Source organism: Dipodomys ordii, unplaced genomic scaffold (genome assembly GCF_000151885.1).
Source record: "Dipodomys ordii isolate 6190 unplaced genomic scaffold, Dord_2.0 Scaffold186, whole genome shotgun sequence".
NCBI classification, from domain to species: Eukaryota; Metazoa; Chordata; class Mammalia; order Rodentia; family Heteromyidae; genus Dipodomys; species Dipodomys ordii.
In genome coordinates, this window is record NW_012267402.1 from 1,284,731 (window position 1) to 1,305,990 (window position 21,260).

The following is a 21,260-nucleotide window of genomic DNA, read 5'->3' on the forward strand; positions in this document are numbered from 1 at the left end:
TACCACTTGAGCCACAGCGCCACTTCCGGCTTTTTTCTTTTTGCTTATGTGGTGCTGAGGAATCGAACCCAGGGCCTCATGCATGCAAGGCAAGCGCTCTGGCACTGAGCCACCTTCCCAGCCCCTCACATAGTTATATAAATTGGACTTAAAAACTAAGCTGCAATCATTACAGAGTTTGTTTTAAAACTACCTCATCAGGGCTGGGAAGGTGGCTCAGTGGTAGAGTGCTTACCTAGCATACATGAGGCCCTGGACTTAATTCCTCAGCACCACATAAGCAGAAAAAGCCGGAAGTGGCACTGTGGCTCAAGTGGTAGAGTGCTCACCTTGAACTAAAGAGCTGAGGGACAGCGTCCAGGCCCAGAGTTCAAGCCCCATGACCCCCCCCCAAAAAAAAAAACACCTCATAGGTGTTCTTGCTACTAAGAAATTACTTATTTCCTAAAATCTAAAACTGATGGAGAAATAGTGTTTTCCTTGTGAAATTGGCAAGTAAAGATTCACATGGAACTTCTTCAGAAGGAGAGATTTGGACCTCACAAGGTGTGTACAAAGGAGAGTAACTACAGTGGCAGGATCTTGAAAGCCAGTATCAAAAGAAACAGTTAAAACCTGGGAGACAGTAGTAGTCCTAGCTTCTCAGGAGGCTGAAATCTGAGGATCATGGCTCACAGCCAGTCTGAGTAGAAAAGTCTAAGAGACTGTATCACCAATTAACCAGTAAAAACCCAAACTGGAGCTGGGAACAAAGTATACTTGGAGGAATATGTTAGCTTTCTTCAGTTCTCTAAGCTAACGCATTTCCATACACTGAAAACTTTCAGAAAACAATATATTAAGGCTACAGTCTCATTTAAATAGAAAAAAAAACACTTTCAAATAAACTTACCCAATAAAGAAAAAAAAAAACCTGTACGCTGAAAATCAAAAAACACTAGAGAAAGATGTGTATGAAACACAAATAACTATAAAGCTAGTCTTTGTTCATGGACTGAAAGAATTATTATTATTAAAAGGCCATATTACCTAATGATGGGATCATTATACTAAGTGAAATAAGTAAGCATGGAAAATAATAGATAAGTAGTTTCTTCTCAGGGGCTAGAATTGGGTCTAACTCAGGAACTATACTCAACCTAGTATTAGGCAAGAGAGATTTCCTAAGGCCTATACTACAGAATTTCACTATTATACTTCCTATTGTTTCCTTTTCCTTTTTTCTAGTCTTTTTTTTTCTGCTAGCACTGGGGCTTGAACTCAGGACCTTGTATTCTGGCTTAGTTTTTCTTCTAAAGGTTGGACTATACCACTTGAGTCACATGTCACATCTCTACTTCAAGCTTCTCTCTCTCTCTCTCTCTCTCTCTCTCTCTCTCTCTCTCTCTCTCTCTTTTTCTCTCTTAGTTAACTGGAATTAAGAATCTCTTAATCTGTCTAGTCTGGCTTAATTCTCAGATCTCAGCCTTCCCAGTAGCCAAGACAATAGGCATGAGCTACCAGTACCAGGCCTGTTGTTTCATTTTCTAGCTTGGAGCCTTCTGTGTCTGCTATATCATTATATAATGTGTAGATAGTATGCCAAAACTGATCTTGTTCAGAACTCGTACCACATGCTGCCCTGTTAGAGATGATGGCATTTCCTCTAGAGCTACTGAAGCTGGAGATAGTAGCTGCATTGGACTTTGGGGGTGGGAGTGGAGAGGCGAATGTATTTATTACATGAATGGAAAGAAGAGTAAAATGAACATTTGGTATCCAGAAGAATGACTGGACTGAGATATCTAGCTAATTATGCATTTGTTTTCCTTCCTCCTGAATACACAGCATATCCAAGGCCTCTGTTACAGTTAGGTTTTGCAACTCAAGGGAATGAATCACTCCCTGGCATGGCCCATAAAACCCCTTGACAAAATCTTTCATTCTGTCTTCCCACATTTTCTGACTGTGTGTCAACATCCAGGGCAAATGTGGAAACCATGGGGAAGAAATTACCACAGCTAGATTCTAACTTCAATCATTGACAACAAAGTTTAAAAGTGGTCTTTGGTCGATTTCTTAATTAATATATAGACTTAGAGCCAGAAGGATCTTTTTAAAGTATAACTCAGACAGGCTCACATCTGTAATCCTAGCTACTCAGGAGGAGGAGATTTGTAAGATCACAGTTTGAAGCCAGCCCAGACAGAAAAGTCTGTGAGACTCCATCTTTAATTTACCAGAAAAAAATTAGGCTGGAGGCATGGCTAAAGAAGTAGAAGATCCACCTAAGAAATACATCAAGACACTGTTTTTAAAAATAATTCCAGGGCTGGGAAGGTGGCTCAGTGGTAGAGCGCTTGCCTTGCATGCCTGAGGTCTTGGGTTCAATTCCTCAGCACCACATAAGCAAAAAGAAAAAAGCTGGAAGTGGCGCTGTGGCTCAAGTGGTAGAGTGCTAGCCTTGAGCTGAAGAGCTGAGGGACAGTGCCCAGGCCCAGAGTACAGGCCCCACAACCAGACCCAATAATAATAATAATAATAAATAAAAATAATTCCAACTACTATTAATCTTATAACTTTTTTAACTTGCCACACAGAAAATTATCACAAAATCAACAATACTATCATTTAGAATGACTATATGTTCATTGTCTTACTACTCACCTAATTATAGACTGTCATAGCAGGGGGTATGTAAAGATTCAAAATGACTGCCAAATAAAACAGTGAATGTCTCACTTTTCTTCCATAACTTTCAACCACTTGTTTTTCTAAATTAAGTTCTTGGAAACTCATTTGCAACCTATTACAGATTTTCAAAATTTTAATCATGCCTAGTCTACTTAAAGGGTTTTTTTCCCCTATTCTGTTTTAATTTCAGAGAACTGTTTCTTATTATTCAAGTGGGTTTTTCCAGAGTAACTTAAATATTTTGTGAGTACATGACCTCAGTTATTTCTGGGAATATTTATGGGAATTTTCATAAACTCTCTGGTTTCCTAAATCACTTGTTAACCTGAGTTATTGTTCAAATTCTTAGCTCAACTTTCTACTAATAGACATCTGATGATTTTCAGTTGTCTATTCAAATTTGTAAATGTGTACCAAAGTTACTGTGCCCTTCACAATTAATGCCTAGTTGAGCACAGGACTCTGGCTATGGTAAGTGAACAAAGGTAAATCCAGGAGCTTCCTTGCAATGTGAGACTGCAAGTCCAGTGTGTTTGCATGGGCCCATGCTCATTCTGATACCCACCTTCAAAGAAGGATCTCCACCTGGTTGATGAGAAGCCAGGCTGTCTCTGTCTATAGCTTATAGGGAGAGTCCCATTTGGGCAAACTCTGGATCTCATCCAGAGATCACTCTTACCCACCTCTTCCTCCTCCGTATAATTAAAACAAAAACAAAACTCCATCTTGATGGTTTTTCCCAAGGTTCTTTTGACCTGTCAATAGTTTCTCTCTCTACCCTGTTGTTTTAGATCTTTGCCTTTAGCAAAGATCCTATCCCATCCTTTACATCTTCCAGAAACCCCTCATCATTTGTGTCTATTAATGTCAACATGCTGCCACAGATCATCCTTGAAAATGGATGGGATTTGGAAAGGAGCAGAAGTGAAATTGGTACTGAGCAGTCATCCTTCTTGAACCAGAACTGCTGTTTAGTGTTTAAACACTCCAACATCTCTCCTGGCTTTCATGAACACTTGCTGTTACCCTTTCAAATAGCTGGTTACACACAACTCCTCCAATACCTCATTTTCTTTTCTTCTCTTTTTTTTTTGGGGGGGGGTCTGGTCGTGGGGCCTGAACTCTGGGCCTGGGCGCTGTCCCTCAGCTCTTCAGCTCAAGGCTAGCGCTCTACCACTTGAGCCACAGCACCATTTCCGGCTTTTTTCTTTTTGCTTATGTGGTGCTGAGGAATTGAACCCAGGGCCTCATGCATGCAAGGCAACCCTCTACCACTGAGCTACCTTCCCAGCCCCTCAATACCTCATTTTCTACACATATTTCACCGCACCTTAGTGAGGCTTCTGTCCACAGAAGTGTATCACAAGTATGATTGCCAAGGTCACTGTGCTTGCCACTTAAGCCACGGATACTTTAAAGTCCATATCCTTTTCATTCCTTTGCAGCCTTGGCACTTTCCACATCATTGCTTCTTGAAATGCTCTCATGCCTCAACTTCTCTAAGACAAGTAAGCATTTCCAGTTTTTCCTCCTATTCTTTCTCCATCTGCCCTAGTAATGCTTTGCCATCTTTCTCGTGTGTGTGTGTGTGTGTGTGTGTGTGTGTGTGTGTGTGTGTGCGTGCACATGCACGCGCACTAGGGTCTGAATTCAGGGCCTGGGCACTGCCTCCTAGAGTTTTTGCACAAAACTAGTGCCACAGCTCCACTTCCAGCTTTTTTTCTGGTTAACTAGAGATAAGAGTTTCACAGACTTTTCCGCCAGGGCTGGCTTCAAACTACGATCTTCCAATTTTAGCCTTCAGAGTAGCTAAGATTACAGGAGGAACTAGCCACTAGCACCAATTACCTCTGCATTTTTAATTCTCCTCTTTTTCCTTTGAGTTTTGTTGTTGTGTCTACTTCTGGATTAAACTTCTGGATTAAGTGACTTCAATTCACTTTGTATGTTGATGACTCAGCTATGGATCTTCAAGCTAAATCTTAGTTGTAAGCATGCCAAGCTTGTGTCTCCTATCCCATCTGGATACCATTCAGCTCATCTAAAACTAAATCACCTTCCGCCATTAGATCTATATTGTTTGGTGTCTTAGTTCATAAAATAGACCACCAGTTGTAAAAATCAGATATCTGCTCTTATATCCCATAAAACATATACCTCCTTGATATTTCTTTTTGTATGTATGTGCTGGTACTAGGTCTTGAACTCAGGACATGGGTACTGTCCCCTAGATTTTTTGTTCTAGGTTGGTGGCCTACCACTTGAGCCATAGATCCACTTCTGGATTCTGCTGGTTAATTAGAAATATGGTCTCATGGACTTTCCTGCATAAGCTGGCTTTGAACCATGATTCTGAGATTAAAGCCTCCTGGATCTCATACCTATGATTACAGGATTACAAACTTCCTTGATATTTTTAAGGCTTCCACTTCTTTTTATTCCAGCTGAATGGAACATTGTTGATTCTATACCCATCATCTGTTTCCTCTTTGTTTTCCCTAAATGGAGCCCAGTGCTGGTATTTACCTTTTCCTTTTGCAGCCAAGTACTTCAGAAGCAACCAATCTCAGCCCGGGCTCCATTTAGCTTGATTAATCCTTAGCTTGACTGGCTAAGGATTAGTGACAAACCCATTTTCCTGGTCAGTGGGCAATGTGGGAACCATTACAGAAAGTACTTTGGCCAACAGTAGCCAGAGAGAGGCTTGAAGAAAATTCTGACATGCAGGACTTTCTCACTGTCCTGGAGATGCTTCCAGAGTTGACCTTCTGAGCCAGGAGCTAGTAGCTTATACCTGTAATCCTAGCTACTCAGAAGTCTAGGATCTGAAAGCCAGCACAAGTCAGGAAAAGTCCATGAGATTCTTAACCTCCAATTAATCAACAAAAAGCTAGAAGGGGAGGTGTAGCTCAACTGGATTGAAAAAACTAAGGTCAATACCCAAGCCCAGCCTGAGTTCAAGCCCCAGTACTGTAGTCTGCTGTAGTACCAGGCCGTAGACACCCTCAAAGACCACCAGGGATGCAAACGCACGAGAGTCATTTATTACAGCTCGAGCCGTACTCACAACCCTTCCTGGTGCAGCAGGTTGGAAATTGTGAGCCCCATCCCTTGTCCAGCAGGGTTTTTAATAGGAATGTGAAGTGTGAAGCAGAGGGAGGGGTCATTACAGCATTGGTTGTGTGGGGTTATGTGATTGGTTGGCAATTCTCGGGTGAATCTTGTCTTAAACTCATTGGTTGGGGCATGATCATTTCTAGTAAGGACAGGGGCTTTCCAACTTAGCGGTTACACATGTAGCAAATCACATATAGCAAACATGTCATTGGTAGGGGTAAGCAGGTAACCTGCTTACCTGCTGATGCATTTCCCTGACCTAAATTGCTTCCCGACAGGTTTGGGGGGTGACCAATCAGGGCAGTCTGACCTCTTGGACTGTGCTGATACTGTTACATTGTCTTGGAGCAGGCGCTAACACATCTCCAGTAAACAGATGACAGACGTTTTCCTTATAGTTTCCTTACTGCTGAACTTATTTCTGGTCTCTCAGTACTAGCAAAAAAAATAAAAAAGAGTGGACCTCACTTCCTCTGAACATTTCATGTATAATGTATGAGATTTGAATGTGTGCAGTAATTTTACTGTCAAATTCTAAGAATAAGATAATATCTACAAAACCTAGGCCAAGAGAAATTCAGTTCTTGCCTCTCATGACCATAAGTCTCCCCCAAGACCAGACCCATGCAATAGACATACAGAACTCTAGCTTAAATAACAACCTAAATATTCCTCTAGAAGAGCATACAATTAGCAAGATTTAAAGTACAATGCCAATCTAAACAATCCAATAAAAATTTTTAAAAAACCATGCAACAAGAGAAAGTCTGCTAGCACTCAAACTTAGGGGAAAAAAATTGAATTGAATTACTCTGAGCTTACTAGAATAATCAAACCATCTTCCAACATGTATCTCATCAAAATATATACAATAACATTCCATGATATGATTTATCATCAAAAGAAAACAAGAATGGCTTTCTCTCTCCCTCTCTATTTTTAGTCTTGTGGTCAAACAAAACTTTTCCGTGTCTAAGTGGGTAAATGACAACAATATGAGCCTGGCTGTGGCTTATGTAATACTAGTAAAAAGAAAGTTCACCTTTATCTTTGCGCAAGAATGTGGGGGCTAATGCAGGAGTACAGAAACCAGAATAACAGGTTCTTGTGATACCCAGGTGTTTAGAGGTGGAAAAAAGCAGACTCACTTACAATCAAATGGAGTATAGATTAGTACAAAATCCTAGACCAAAAATTACAAAGGCAGTTTGGATTCTTGGACAAGTTTGAGTTCCTAAAACCAGAATATCTTAAATTAGGAAAAGTGTTATTTAAAAATCCAAAGTAGCCTTTCACTGGTAGTTCACACTTGCCATCCTAGATACTCAGGAAGTTGAGATCTGAGGATTAAGGTTAAAAGCCTACCTGAGCAGAAAAGTCTATGAGACTCTGATCACCAATTAAACAGTTAAAAGGGAGAAGTGGAGTATATCTCAAATGATAGAATGCTAGCCTGGAGCAAAATAGCCAAGCAAGAGCACAAAGACCCAAGTTCAAGCCCCAGTATTGTCAGAAAAAAAAAAAATCAAACCAAGTCAGGAGCCCTGATTCTAAATCTGGTTTGTGTGTCATTTCTCAACATCTCTGTCTGCCTAACTAGTACAGCACATTCACAGTAGATGAGAATCATTACTACCTCTAAAACTGTGAATTCTAGAAGACAATTCAGCCTGTGTTGATATACCTAAAACCAGAACGGGACCTACAGAACTGGGGTGAGGCTGGGCCCTACTGACTTCCACAACAATGCTTCAGTGTTTGCATTTGTGATAACCTGGGTTTAAACATATACAGAAAACCATGCAAACAAGAGACCCCCAAATCCTCCCTGGATCTGGAGGGGAGGAAGACTATGAACTCCCTGACAACAGTCCATGCTCAAAAACACCAGCTCTTTTTAAATTCCTACTACCACCACCACCACCCCCCAACACACACACATTTTAACTATTAATCAATTTCTTTAGAAATATCTTTGTCTGGGAATGTCACTTAGTGGTAGAGTGCTTGCCTACCACACATGAAGCGCTGGGTTCGATTCCTCAGTATCACATAAACAGAAAAAGCCCAAAGTGGAGTTGTGGCTCAAGTGGTAAAGTGCGAGCCTTGAGCAAAAGAAGCTTAGGAACAGTGTCCAGGCCCCTGAGTTCAAGCCCCAGGACTTGCAATAAAAATAAAAATATCTTGAAGATAGGCTTAGCTTGTAGAATTCTCAAATCCTGCACAATGTGAGCATTATGCCCACCTTTGGTCCTCAGCTCCACCCAGACCTTAGCTCCTCCCTGCCCTGGAGTTCCCACCATACAGCCGGCCCCTCCCTCTCTCCACCCAGACCCACCTCAGCTCCCACCTACCTCACTACCCTGCTGCTACCTAGTGGAGGCTGCCTTGTACTCTCTCTTTGGGGGGGGGGGGGGATATGGCTCCGCTAATAAACCTTGTAATAATCCTGTGCCTGTGGGCCTCCACGTGGTCCCCTGAGATGGATGTGAAGGTTCCTTTCACATAATGTTTGAAAAGCATGTGCAATTTCAAAATAGAATGGTATCAAAATAGGTACCAAAATTTCTTGTTAGGAACAAAGAAGCACCTTTAATGGACACATATTTATGGAGAATTTGTTACACATAAAGCACAGAGTGTAGAAAAACAGATACAAAACACAAACTCGAAACAAACACACTCTGTGACTACTTGGCCCCAGGTATAATCTATTTAGGAACCTTTTTGATCTTATTATTAACCATTACAATTGGGATATGAAACCAAAATTTAGAAACTAGGTAAGAAACACTAGATGGTTCACTCATGCCTGTAAACCTAATTACTCAGGAGACAAAGATCTGGAGAATTTCAGTTTGATACCAGCCCAAGCAAAACATAGCAATACTCCATCTCAATCAATAAACTGGGCGTGGAGGTCACATTTGTAATCTCAGCCACACATATGTAGGAAGATCAAAAAACACAACAAATAACTAAAGCAAAAAAGGGACTAAAGGTATGACTCAAGGAGATATATGTGTGTATGTACACATATATGTATATATCCTATATATGTTGTGTATAATATTACATATATACCTATATGGATATTCATATTGTATGTAATTTTTGTACTAAAAATGTATGTTTGGAATCAGAAAGCAAGTCTTCCTACCCTGATAAAGACAAGCTGGGATAACCAAGCTAATAGTGTTTCAAAATTTTAAATCCCATGCTCTTAACATTAGAAGTTCCAAAATTATTGAAAGTTCAAGTTTTCACCTCTGCGAATGTGTACCAGCACACATGGAGGGGACCCACCTTAGCTGTGAGATCCTTGAAATACTCCTTGGCCATATCAGCCAGGGGAAGAAGCACCAAGGAGCTCAAGGACATCAAGGAGCAATAGAGAGTAACCTAATACTATCTTGAACTACTTTAGAGCTCTGGATCATGGGCACCTTTCTTTATCTCTGAACCTGTTGTTGTTTTTGAATCTGTACAAGAACAAGAAAGATGACTGAGAAGAGAGGTTCTAGGATGAGAGCAGTAGTTCAATGGTAGAGTATTTGTTTGGCATGCAAAAGGTTCTGGGTTCTATTCCAAGAAAGAAAGGAAGGAAGGGGAAGGAGGAGATTGAAGGAGGGGAGAAAAGAAAGGAAGGAAGGAAGGAAGGAAGGAAGGAAGGAAGGAAGGAAGGAAGGAAGGAGGGAGGGAGGGAGGGAGAGAGGGTAGGACACTACTGGATGCTGCACATAAAGGCCCAGCTGATAGATGACCTCTTGAATCTGCAATCTCCTTACCTGCAGTCATCTTCATCAGCCCTGAAATTCAGCATCCCTAAGCTCCTAATCAGTGAGAAGCACCACCCCTAGCATCCTGAATTCTAAACTTTCTCTTCTGGAATCACAATGTTCTCATTTCCATGTTTCTTCTCTTTGCCTTCCTTGGGTCCATTTTCTCTGCCCTAATCTCCATTTAGTATCTATGCTCTGTCCTTCAAAGGTGTCTTAATCACCATGCCAGAATCTCATTCCTTTACTGTTTTAGGGTCCCTTTATAAAGTGGAACTACTCAGACTTGTTAAAAATTATGTTGTCCATCCCATGACTGTCTTCTGTCTTCAGCTAGAAAGAAACTTGCTGCTTTTTTGTAACTCCTTCATTCCTCACTTATCAACTGGACTTTTTAACCAGGAGTTTCTTCAACATGTTTTGAAACAAATGTTTCCAACATCTTCCACTCATTTCAAGGCTCAAATTCACCCAAAGCAGATGAACTGGTTCCCACTCTATTGAAATTAAAGCACTACAAATACCTAACTTATTTCCAAGAGGGATTCAGATGTTCCCAAAACTTGAAGCATATACATAACTAACTTCTTGGCCTCTCCACTTGAATTTGAATTTAAATAGTACAAATGAAATATCCCATTCAATTAATAGTATTTTTGAATGGGTCCTATTTCTCTTTCTATTCCTTTTTTTTGTATTTTGTTTTATCTTTGTATCTCCTAACAGTACTTAGCTATCCAACAAAATTTCTATTCTTCCCCAAGTTTGCTAGTTCTGTACATGGAAACACCATGTGTTTACTGGGTGTTATCTTCTTTCTTTCCTTCCTTCCTTCCTCCTGTCTTTCTCTCTTTCTCTCTCTGTCTCTCCCTCTCCCCCCTCTTTCCTTCTTCCTTTCCCTCTCCCTCTTACTCTCCCTCTCCCTATTTCTCTCTCCCTCCCCCCTCTCTCTTCCTCTCTTCTCCCCCTCTCCTTAAACAGAGTAAGTTTATTTGAAAGTGAAGAAAGAGCCATGAAACAAACTAGCAAGAGTCTCCATCTAGAGAGGGTGCAAAGAGGAGTCCAATGGAGTCCTCCTGAAGGGCATCTTTCATAGTACAGGACTTTGCACTGGACTTTGCACAGATTGATAGCTTTGTGCAAGTGCTGCCTAGCTCTTTTTATTGTTTGAGCAGGCATGCAAGGTATTATGGGAGAAAGAAGCAATTGAGCAGGAGTCCAAGGCACTACAGGAACAAGAAGTCCTGTGATGGCCTCTACGTTGAAAGTTAACTTTCCAACACTTCCCAGCAGGGCTGCATGCCTGCAAGTGGGCTTTGGAGAAGTCCAAGGGTACGAAGTGAAAAGTATGGAAACACAGAGCTGAAATGTTGTCAGGTTGGTCCTGCATACAGAGTTAAGCCTTCCGGACTCTGGTGGCCCATCAGGGGGCAGGTAAGGGTAAGGAAGACAGGATTTGAATGGCATATGTCACAAACTGATGATTTAAATTTTCATCCTACCTCTAAGTTCAAACGCCTGCCAAAGTTTCATAGGAGCTGATAGAAGACAATAGACTTTGGGGTCAGAAACAAAGGATCTTTTCACTCAAAATAATAAGAGAAGCCTGAGTAACAGCATTTCCCTGGTCCTCACAGGAAATATGAAGATAAATTCGTAGCAGTGGGCTGAATTTTAAGATAGGACTCTGAGAGATGAGCATGGAAATCATAGCAGATCAAAGGCTGAGGCAGGGGGATTGTGACCTGAGCAAGGAACTCCTAATCTCAAAAAACAACTAAAACAGAAGTAGCCTGCTGCCAAAGGCTCATACCTGTAATTCTAGCTACTTGGAAGGCTGAGAATGGGAAGATTGTTATTCAAGGCCAGCCCAGGCAGAAAAGTTAGTGAGTCCCTCTCAACCAATAGTTAGGTGTAATAGCCCATGACTGTCATCCTAAACTATATGAGAAGCTGAAATTGGAGGACTGCCTGATAAGCATAAGACCCTGAAGATAAATCAAACATATATATATATACAATATATTTATACATATACATATACACACATATGAGAATTGAGTCTAAATTTAATTGAGCCGTTTTTCTTAAAATATACCTGTCTTTTTTCTTTTTCTTTTCTCTCTGCCCATCTCTTTCTTTCTCCCTTGCCTTCCTTCCTCCCTTCCTTCATTCCTTCCTTCCTTTCTTCCTTCCTTTCCCTCTCTCTCTCTCCTCTCTCTCTGTCTCTGTCTCTGTCTCTCTGTCTGTCTCTGTCTCTGTCTCTCTCTGTCTCTCTCTCTCTGTCTCTCTTTGTCTCTCTCTCTCTCTCTCTGTATCTGTCTCTCTCTCTCTCTCCTTCCTTCAGAACTGGGACTTTGCTGACTTAGCGATCTTTGAAATGCAATCTTCAGATTTCAGCCTCCTGAGTAGCTATAGGATCCTCAAGCTCCTGCTCAATTGCTTCTTTCTCCCATAATACCTTGCATGCTTGCTCAAACAATAAAAAGAGCTGGGCAGCATATGCACAAGCTATCAATCAATCCAAAGTCCAAGGGAGCAGCCCTGTACTATATAAAAGATGCCCTTCAGGAGGACTCCATTGGACTCCTCTTTGTACCCCTTCCAGATGGAGGCGCTTGCTACTTTGTTTCATGGCTTTCCTTTCACTTTTCAAGCCAACCCAGGCAGAAAAGTCCATGAGACCCTTCATCTTAATGGAAATATATCTGGCTTAACTGTATATGTGTATCATTCTAGCTAGGATAAAAAGCATAAAATAGGTGGATTAAAACCAGTCTAGTGCTGGAACAGGATATGACTTTATCTCAAACATAACCACTGGGGGGGGGGGGAAGACTGGAAATGCCACTTAACAGTCAAGTGTCTGCCTAATAAGCATAAGACCCTGAGAATAAATCAAACATACGTGTGTGTATACATATACATAAAACACATATGAGAAGAGTCTAAATTTAATGGAGCCCTTTTTCTTAAAATATACCTGTCCTTTTACTTTTTCTTTTCTCTCTATCTCTTTCCTTCTCTTTTTTTTTTGGGGGGGTCCAGTCATGGGGCCTGAACTCTGGGCCTGGGCGCTGTCCCTCAGCTCTTCAGCTCAAGGCTAGTGCTCTACCACTTGAGCCACAGCGCCACTTCCGGCTTTTTTTTCTTTTTGCTTATGTGGTGCTGAGGAATCGAACCCAGGGCCTCATGTATGCAAGGCAAGCGCTCTACCACTGAGCCACCTTCCCAGCCCCTCCCTCTTTCTTTCTCTTTCTGTTTTTCTTTCTCTTTCTCCCTCTCCTCCTCTCTCTTCCTCTCCTTCTCTCTCCCTCCTTCCCTCCTTCCCTCCCTTCTCCCCCTCTCCAACTAGTTCTTGAACTCAGAGCTTGGGCACTGTCCTTTTGCTTTTTCACTTGAGGTGAGTGCTCTACCATTTGAGTCACAGCTCCACTTCTGGCTTTTTGCTGGGTAATTGGAGATAAGAGTCTCACAGACTTTCCTGACTTAGCTAGCTCTGAACTGAAATCTTCAGATCTCAGCCTCCTGAGTAGCTATTGAATTAGACTTGAGTCATCAGTACCCAGCCAGTGCCTGTCATTTTAAATGTGGCTGCCATTTTACTCAAAAAGAGACATTATGTTTCTTAGGTAACTGTTCATTATATATTCCTTTTAAAATAGTCCAGAACAAAGCAGACTTCTTTCAAGACAAGTGAACCATGAGAGGCCAGAGCACTGTGTCCTAAAGGCACAAAGGATATAACCATTAAAACTGCTAACTTTTTAGTATTTCTTGTTTCCCCGGGGCAGAGATTGTATTTTATTCATCTCTATTCCCTCAACACTAATTAGCTAAATATAAATTGAATTAATAAATTGTAACTTGTGACACTACACCCAGGCATATACCCATGCAATTCTCAGTCACACATCTATCACAAAAAATAACTTATTTAATGTCAAAGTACTTAAAAACAAATAAGCTAGAGGATAAACTCTATATCTCATCATATTTGACAGTACCTGGCTCAAAATACAATGAGCCCCAGGTGAAACCCCAGGAAAATATGTCAGATAAGAAATAGTTCAGGTATAAGTGAACGTGACTTTACAGGTTTTAGTCCTACAATAACGATCTACAAAAATCAAGAAGAAATTAATAAGGCAGATGCTAGTGATTCACACCTAATCATAGCTAATCAGGAGGCTGAAACCAGAGGATCAAAGTTCAAAGCCAGCCTAGGCTTATCTCCAGTTAGCCAGCAAAAATCATGTAGCCAGGACTTGAGAATGTTAAAAAAAAATCAAATGTTCTCATGCATGCATTTGTATAGATCTAAAATAATGATGATAGTGTTGTTGATGATGATGATGATAATGACGATGATGATGATGGTGACAATAGTGATAATGATGATGGTGAATGGTGGTGGTGATGATAACAGCAATGTGCATGGGATGTAAGTATAAAAGAGGAACTACCTAGGAGGGATCGAAGGAACAGAGGGAGGAGAGAAATAAGAGGATACTGAACAGTGAAAAGGATCAAAAGACGTTATGTGTACATGAAGATAACAATGGAAACCACCAAATGCTGTTTGAAAATTAAGGAAGGAGGACGTTCAAAGCCAGCCCAGGCAGGAAAGTCCTTGCGAATCTTATCTCCAATAAACTACTCAGAAAAAAGCCAGAAGTTGTGCTATGGCTCAAGTGGTAGAGTACTCACCTTGAGCAAAAGAAGTTCAGAGATAGTGCCCAGGCCCTGAGTTCAAGCCCATGACCAGAAAAAAAGAAAATAAAGAAGACTGAATGTGGGTGCTAGTGGCTCACCCTGTAATCCTAACTTCTCAGGAGACTAAGATCTGAGGTTTGAAGTTCAAAACCAGTCAGGGCAGACAAATCTGTGAAATGGTTATCTCCCATTAACCAACCAAAAGCCAAAGTGAAGGTGATTGAAGTAACCTTGCCATCTTTTTTTTTTTGTAGGTCGTGGGGCCTGGGTGCTGTCCCTCAGCTCTTCAGCTCAAGGCTAGCGCTCTACCACTTGAGCCACAGCACATTTCCAGCTTTTTTTTTGCTTATGTGGTGCTGAGGAATCGAACCCAGGGCCTCATGCGTGCAAGGCAAGCGCTCTACCACTGAGCCAACTTCCCAGCCCCATGGATTATTATATTGTTGTTTATGCAATGCCTTCTTTTGGTAAATGTACTTCTCTCTTTAGAGATAAATGAATATAATATCTGCATTTTACTGATCATAGTTTAGAAAGAGTTATTATGTATATACATTGAGAGGAAATGATAAAGCAAATAGAGGAAAGTGCTAATGTGATAGTAGGGTGGGATATAAAAATTATTTACTCTTGTACAACTTTTGTATCTGAAGACTAAGTAAAATGACAGACTGTGGAGTGGAAAGGAAGACATTCCATTTATGAGTATCAACAAGCAGAACCTAGCACACCTGCTCTGCCTCTGCCAGCCAGATGGCTCAGGCATCATCACTGCACCTCTGTGTTTTCACCACCATCCCTTTCCTGAGCTGCACAGGTTTTGAGTTGGCTATATGCACATGTGTGTATGTGTGTGTGAGAGAGAGAGACAGAGAGACACAGAAAGACACAGAGACACAGAGACAGAGAACTTGGGTGCTTTTCCTTAGCGTTTTGCTCAGTCTTTATGCTCTACCACTTTAGCCATAGCTCTGCTTCCATCTTGTTCGATGATTAATTGAGATAAGAGTCTCATAGTCTTTCCTTCCCTAAACTGACATCAAAGCTCAATCCTCATAACTTAACCTCCTGGGTAACAAGGATACTTGACTTATATGTGCCTTTTTTCTTTTTCTTTCTTTCTTTCTTTCTTTCTTTCTTTCTTTCTTTTTCTTCCTTCCTTTCTTTCTTTTCCTTCCTTCCTTCCTTCCTTTTCTTTCTTTCTTCCTCCCTTCCTTTCTTTTTTTTTCCAGGCCTGGGGCTTGAACTCTGGGCCTAGGTGCAGTCCCTGAGCTTCATTTTGCTCAAAGCCAATGCTCTACTACTTGAATCATGGTGCCACTTCCAGCTTTTTTCTGAATTTTCTGAGTAGTTTATCGGTGATAAGAGTCTCACGTGCTTTTCTGCCCAGGCTGGCTTTGAACTGTGATCCTCAGATCTCAGCTTTCTAAGTAGCAAGGATTACAGGTGTGAGCCACTGGCACAAGGACTATATGTGCCTTTTTTTTTGCCGGTCATGAGGCTTGAACTCTGGGTCTGGGTGCTGTCCCTCAGCTCTTCAGCTCAAGGCTAGCGCTCTACCACTTGAACCACAGCACCACTGCCATTTTTTTCTGCTTATGTGGTGCTGAGGAATTGAACCCAGGGCCTCTTGCATGCAAGGCAAGCGCTCTACCACTGAGCCACCTTCCCAGCCCCATATGTGCCTTTTTAAGATGATATCAGTGAGCTGAATTGTGTGCCCTCCAAACTCATGTCAAAGTCTTAACCCACAGTACCTCAGAATGTGTCTTTATTTGAAGATAATCTTTTCAGGGGCAATCAAGCTCATTGGAGGTTAGTAGGGGAGACTCTTCAATATAATTGAAGCCCTTATAAAAGGAAAGCTTGCCATAGAACCACACACAGGGGAAGATATCCATTTGCTACGCCAAGGAAGAAGCCAAGAGTAGATCCTTCCCTCAGCCTCTGAAGCAAGCAAGCAAGCGTGTAATAGCTTTGACCTTCCAGCCTCCAGAACTAAGACACCACACATTTCTGTGTGGTACTTGTAACCGAAGTCCTAGAAAACTTATATCATTCTGTAATCTGGTAAATACATAATAGCTATTATTTCTTAAGATAGAAAACAATTTACCTGTATGAAGACCTATGAATTATTGATGTTTTGTGTTCAAAATTATTATAAGCATTACTTGCCAAATTAATATATCATGTTAGCTGTCTAGAGCATGTTCAGGTGTTTAACATTTTTATCATTGAGGAGAAAGCAAGCATTGTATACCAAGAGTCCAAAACTCTTAATTCTGATACTGTTTCTGCTCTCTCTCTCTCTCTCCCTCTCTCTCTCTCTCTCCAATCCTGAAGCTTGAACTCAGGACCTGAGCACTGTCCTTGTGCTTTTGCTCAAGGCTAGCACTCTACCACTTGAGCCACAGCACCATTTCTGGCCTTTTCTTTTTATGTAGTACTGAGGAATCTATCCCAGGGCTCCATGCATGCTAGGCAAGCACTCTACTACAAATACTACAAAGCCACATTCCAAGCGTTGCTCTTTTTTTTTTTTGTCGGTTGTGGGGGTTGACCTCTGGGCGTGGGTACTGTCCCTGTGCTCTTCAGCTGAAGGCGAGTGCTCTACTATTTGAGCCACAGCACCACTTTTGGTTTACTGCTGGTTTATTGGAGATAGGAGTCTCAAGGACTTTCTTTCCTGGGCTGGCTTTGAACCCTGATCCTCAGATATCAGCCTCCTGAGTAGCTAGGGTTATAGGCATGGGACACCGGTGCCTGGCTTTCTGCTCTAACTTTTTAATGACCTTTAGTTTAGCAAGTACCTTAAACTCTAGCCTTAGGTTTTTGTTTTTTATTTTTGTTTGGTTGTTTCTGTTTTTGTGCTAGTAAGGGAGGCTTGAACTCTGGGCCTGAGTGTTGTTCTTTATCCTTTTTCACTCAAGGCTGACACTCTACCACTTGAGCCACAGTGCAACTTCCAGCTTTTTGCTGGTTAATGGGAAATAATTTCATAGCCATTCTTTCCCAGACTGGCTTCATATGCACAATTCACTTTTCTTGTGCACATATTAAAAGTTACAACTAAAGTTTTAAAGAGCCAAAGAATGTTTGCTGTATAAAATTTACTGTGTTAGTACAATAAGAAAAGATCAGATCTCTCTAGCTCTTCCTAGGTAACAGGTGCATAGGCTTTTGGACAATGATACAATGGGGGCACCATGCCAAGCTAGTAGATAATTTACTTATGCAGGGGTCTTACAACATCCTCAAGTCATATTATGGGAGGAAGACTGCCTAGGGAAAGCAGTCACCATCTGCTGTTCCAAGGGACCAGAAGCATAGCACCTGTCTTTGACATAGCCATTGTCTCTATTCTCTGCCTCTGTGAGGCTCAGGTGATTTTCATATTATTTTTTAAAAATTATTTTTATTTTCTTGTTTTTTAAATATTCTTCAATAAATATGTATTACTTTTACAATTGAAAAGAAACATTCTTTTTTATTAATAAGTTTTTTATCGTGAAAATACCGTACAGAGGGGTTACAATTACATGAGCAAGGTAATGAGTACGTTTCTTATCAAGCATTATTGCCTCCTCCTTTGTTTCCTCTTGCCATCCCTGCCCTCCCATCCCCCTCCCCCCAGTCAAAATTGTAAAGTTCAACATCTGTTGATATAATTTGGGGAGGGGAAGGGAAAAAATAAACACATTCTTTAAACAGGTTATAGTTAACATTGTATCAATAATTTTTAGGGTTAAAGACATAAAGCCAGTATATCCTCTTCAAATATATTTGTATTATCAGGCATTTCTTTTATGAAGTTCAAACTATAAATGAGATCTTGACAACTCTCGGGTAATAAGACCGCTTGTTGACCTGGTTTAAAGACACCAGAAAGTAAATTTGGCCAATAGTTTGTCAGAAATCATACCAACACAGCCAATGATCTCCCAACTGATTACAATAGCTTCCCTAATGTCTGCTGCAACCTAGGATCTGACAAGTAGTCTGATGTTGATGATATCACAGAGGTTTGCAGACATATAAAAAAGACCATGGTGTTAAAAATAACAAAATATTCTAATTTTCTTTTTTCAAAAAGAACCTTTTTTCTATGTGTATGAGTACTGTGGCTTGAACCAAGGGCCTGGACACTGTCCCTCAGCTATCATTCTACCACTTGAGCCAAGGCTCCTCTTTCAACTTTTTGGTGGTTAATTGAAGATGAGAATGTTATGGACTATCTTTAGGCTGGCTTCAAATCATGATCATCACATTTCAGCTCCTGAGTAGCTAGGCTTACAGGAATTAGCCATGGGTGCCCAACTACATTTTATTTTTAAATACAGAGCTTAGTTTATATGCAACTAGTACCAACACTCTACTATGCTTGAATTATTTGTTTTGTACGATACTATAAAGGAAACAAATACTAGTGAATTCCAAATAATTTGTGATATATAATGTATACTGAAAGTGCTTAATGATTACAGTTTATGCAAAAGGATCTCCTGTGTACAAAATTTTTATTTACCCTTGCCTATAAGCATGAATATTATGTAATTTAAAAAACTAACATCAGAGCTTCAAAAACTCAGATCTAAACTTTATTGCACTAGTTACATATACTGCTGAAAACAATTCTAACCTTTGACTTGTTACATACCAAATGTGAGCCAAATGTGAGGGGTAGTACCCAAAAATTAAATACAAACTTCAGCATTCTGAATTGTGTGTGTGTGTGTGTGTGTGTGTGTGTGTGTGTGTGTGTGTGTGTGTGCGCACGCACGCGCGCACGGGAACTAGTCCTGGGGTTTTGAACTCAGGACCTGAGCACCACTTTTTCACTTGAAGTTGGAACTCTTGAGTCATACCTCTACTTGAGCCACATCTCTACTTCCAAGTTTTTGGTAGTTAATTGTAAATAAGAGTCTTATGGGGTAGCTAGGATTACAGGTGTGAGCCACCAGTGCCAGCTAAAGCATTTCTAAATAGTTTTTTGCATAGAATTTAAGAATATTAGAAGACCAAACAATGTTTACAAATCACTTCAAAACTATGGTAGGTGATTACCATATTTAGGTTTTAGTGCTCATTATAACCACCAAGGTAGGAAATACAAGACTTTTTCATTAAAAGGAACAGAAGACCCATGGAACAGAATAAAAGATTCAGGAATAAAACCAGTAGTATAGCCATCTAATTTTTGACAAAGAAACCAAAAGTATATACTGGCAAAAAGACAAGATTCTTCAACAAATGGTTCTGGGAAAACTGGGTATCCACTTGCAGGAGTCTGAAACTTTACACCTATATTTCTTTTTGTTTGTTTGTTTTTACTGTAAAAATGTTGTACAAAGAGGTTACAGTTACATGAGTAGGGTAATGAATACATTTCATAGCAAACATTGTTACTTCCTCCTTTATTTTCCCTCTACCATCACTTCCCTTCCCGCCTCCCCAACTCGTCCTGCCCCCTCCACCCCGACATTGTAAAATTCATTTTCAATATAGTGTCCTGAACATCTCGTCATCAAAATGGGTCAGCCTGTATCCTCATTTAAGTGTTCTTCAATATCCCTTCCCCTCCCCAAATTACCAAAATGTATATACAAGGTGTAGAACACTGGCATCAAAAAAATATGGAATGCTTCACAAATTTGCGTGTCATCCTTGCGCAGGGGCCATGCTAATCTTCTCTGTATCATTCCAATTTTAGTATATGTGCTGCCAAAGTGAGCACTACACCTATATTTCATCTTGCATCAAATGCATCAAAACACTCAAAATAATATACTGTTTTTGTGTGTAGGCCAGTACTGGGGATTGAACTCTGGGCTTCAAACTCTCACTTGCTTTTTGATTGTTTGTTTCTTACTCCAGGCTATTTCTCTACCACTTGAGCCATATTCTACTTCAGCTTTTTGCTGTTTAGTTGGACAAAAGAATGTTAAAAATTTTTCTGTCCAGGCTGACTTTGAATCATGACCCTCAGATCTCAGCTTTCTGAGTAGCTAGGATCTGAGGCATGAGCTACCAACAGCCATCCAAAACCGTTTTTAAAACTTTAAATCTACTACTGGAAAACATAGGGTAAATACCCGAAGTTATAAGCATAGCTAATTATTGTCTAAATAAGATTCTAATTGCCCAGAAAATAAGAACAAGAATTGACCAATAGGACTACTGCAAATTAAAGAACTTCTGCAGTAACCATCACCAGAATTAAGTAATAACCTAGGGAAGTGGAGAAAATCTTCAGCAACTATTCAACAGCTAAAGAATTAATATACAGCTAAAAAATGAACAGGGAAAGAGCAAATAATACAATTAATAAATAGGAAAGTAAATTAAACAGTTCTCAGAAGAAGAAATACAAATGGCTAATAGATGTTCAACATCCTTAGCCATAAAGAAATGCAAGTTAAACTAGTGCCAGTGGCTCATGCCTATATTCCTAACTGCTCAGTAGGCTGAGATCTGAGGATCGCAATTTGAAGCTAGCCCCAGGCAGAAAGTCCCCATGAGGCTCTTATTTCCAATTAATCACTCAAAAAATGGAAATAATAGAGTGCTAGGCTTGAGTACAAAGAGCTCAGGGACAGCACCCAGACCCTGAGTTCAAGCCTCAGCACTGACAAAAAAAAATTAATCTCACCTCAATACCTCAGTAATAATGGCAATTAGCAAGAAAACAAACAACAAATGCTGGCAAGAATGTGGAGAAAGAGGAACTCTTATACACTGCTGGTGGGAATGTAAACTAGTGAAATCACTATGGAAATTAGTATGCAGGTTCCTCAAAAAAGTTAAAAATAGACCCACCTTATGACCCCACCATACCACTATTAGGCATATATCCAAAAGGAGTATGTATTTATAATTCTACACATATATTATATATACACATATATACATGATAGACTATCACATAGCTATAAAGAACATGAAGCTGAAGCCTGTAAACCTAGCTACTCAGGA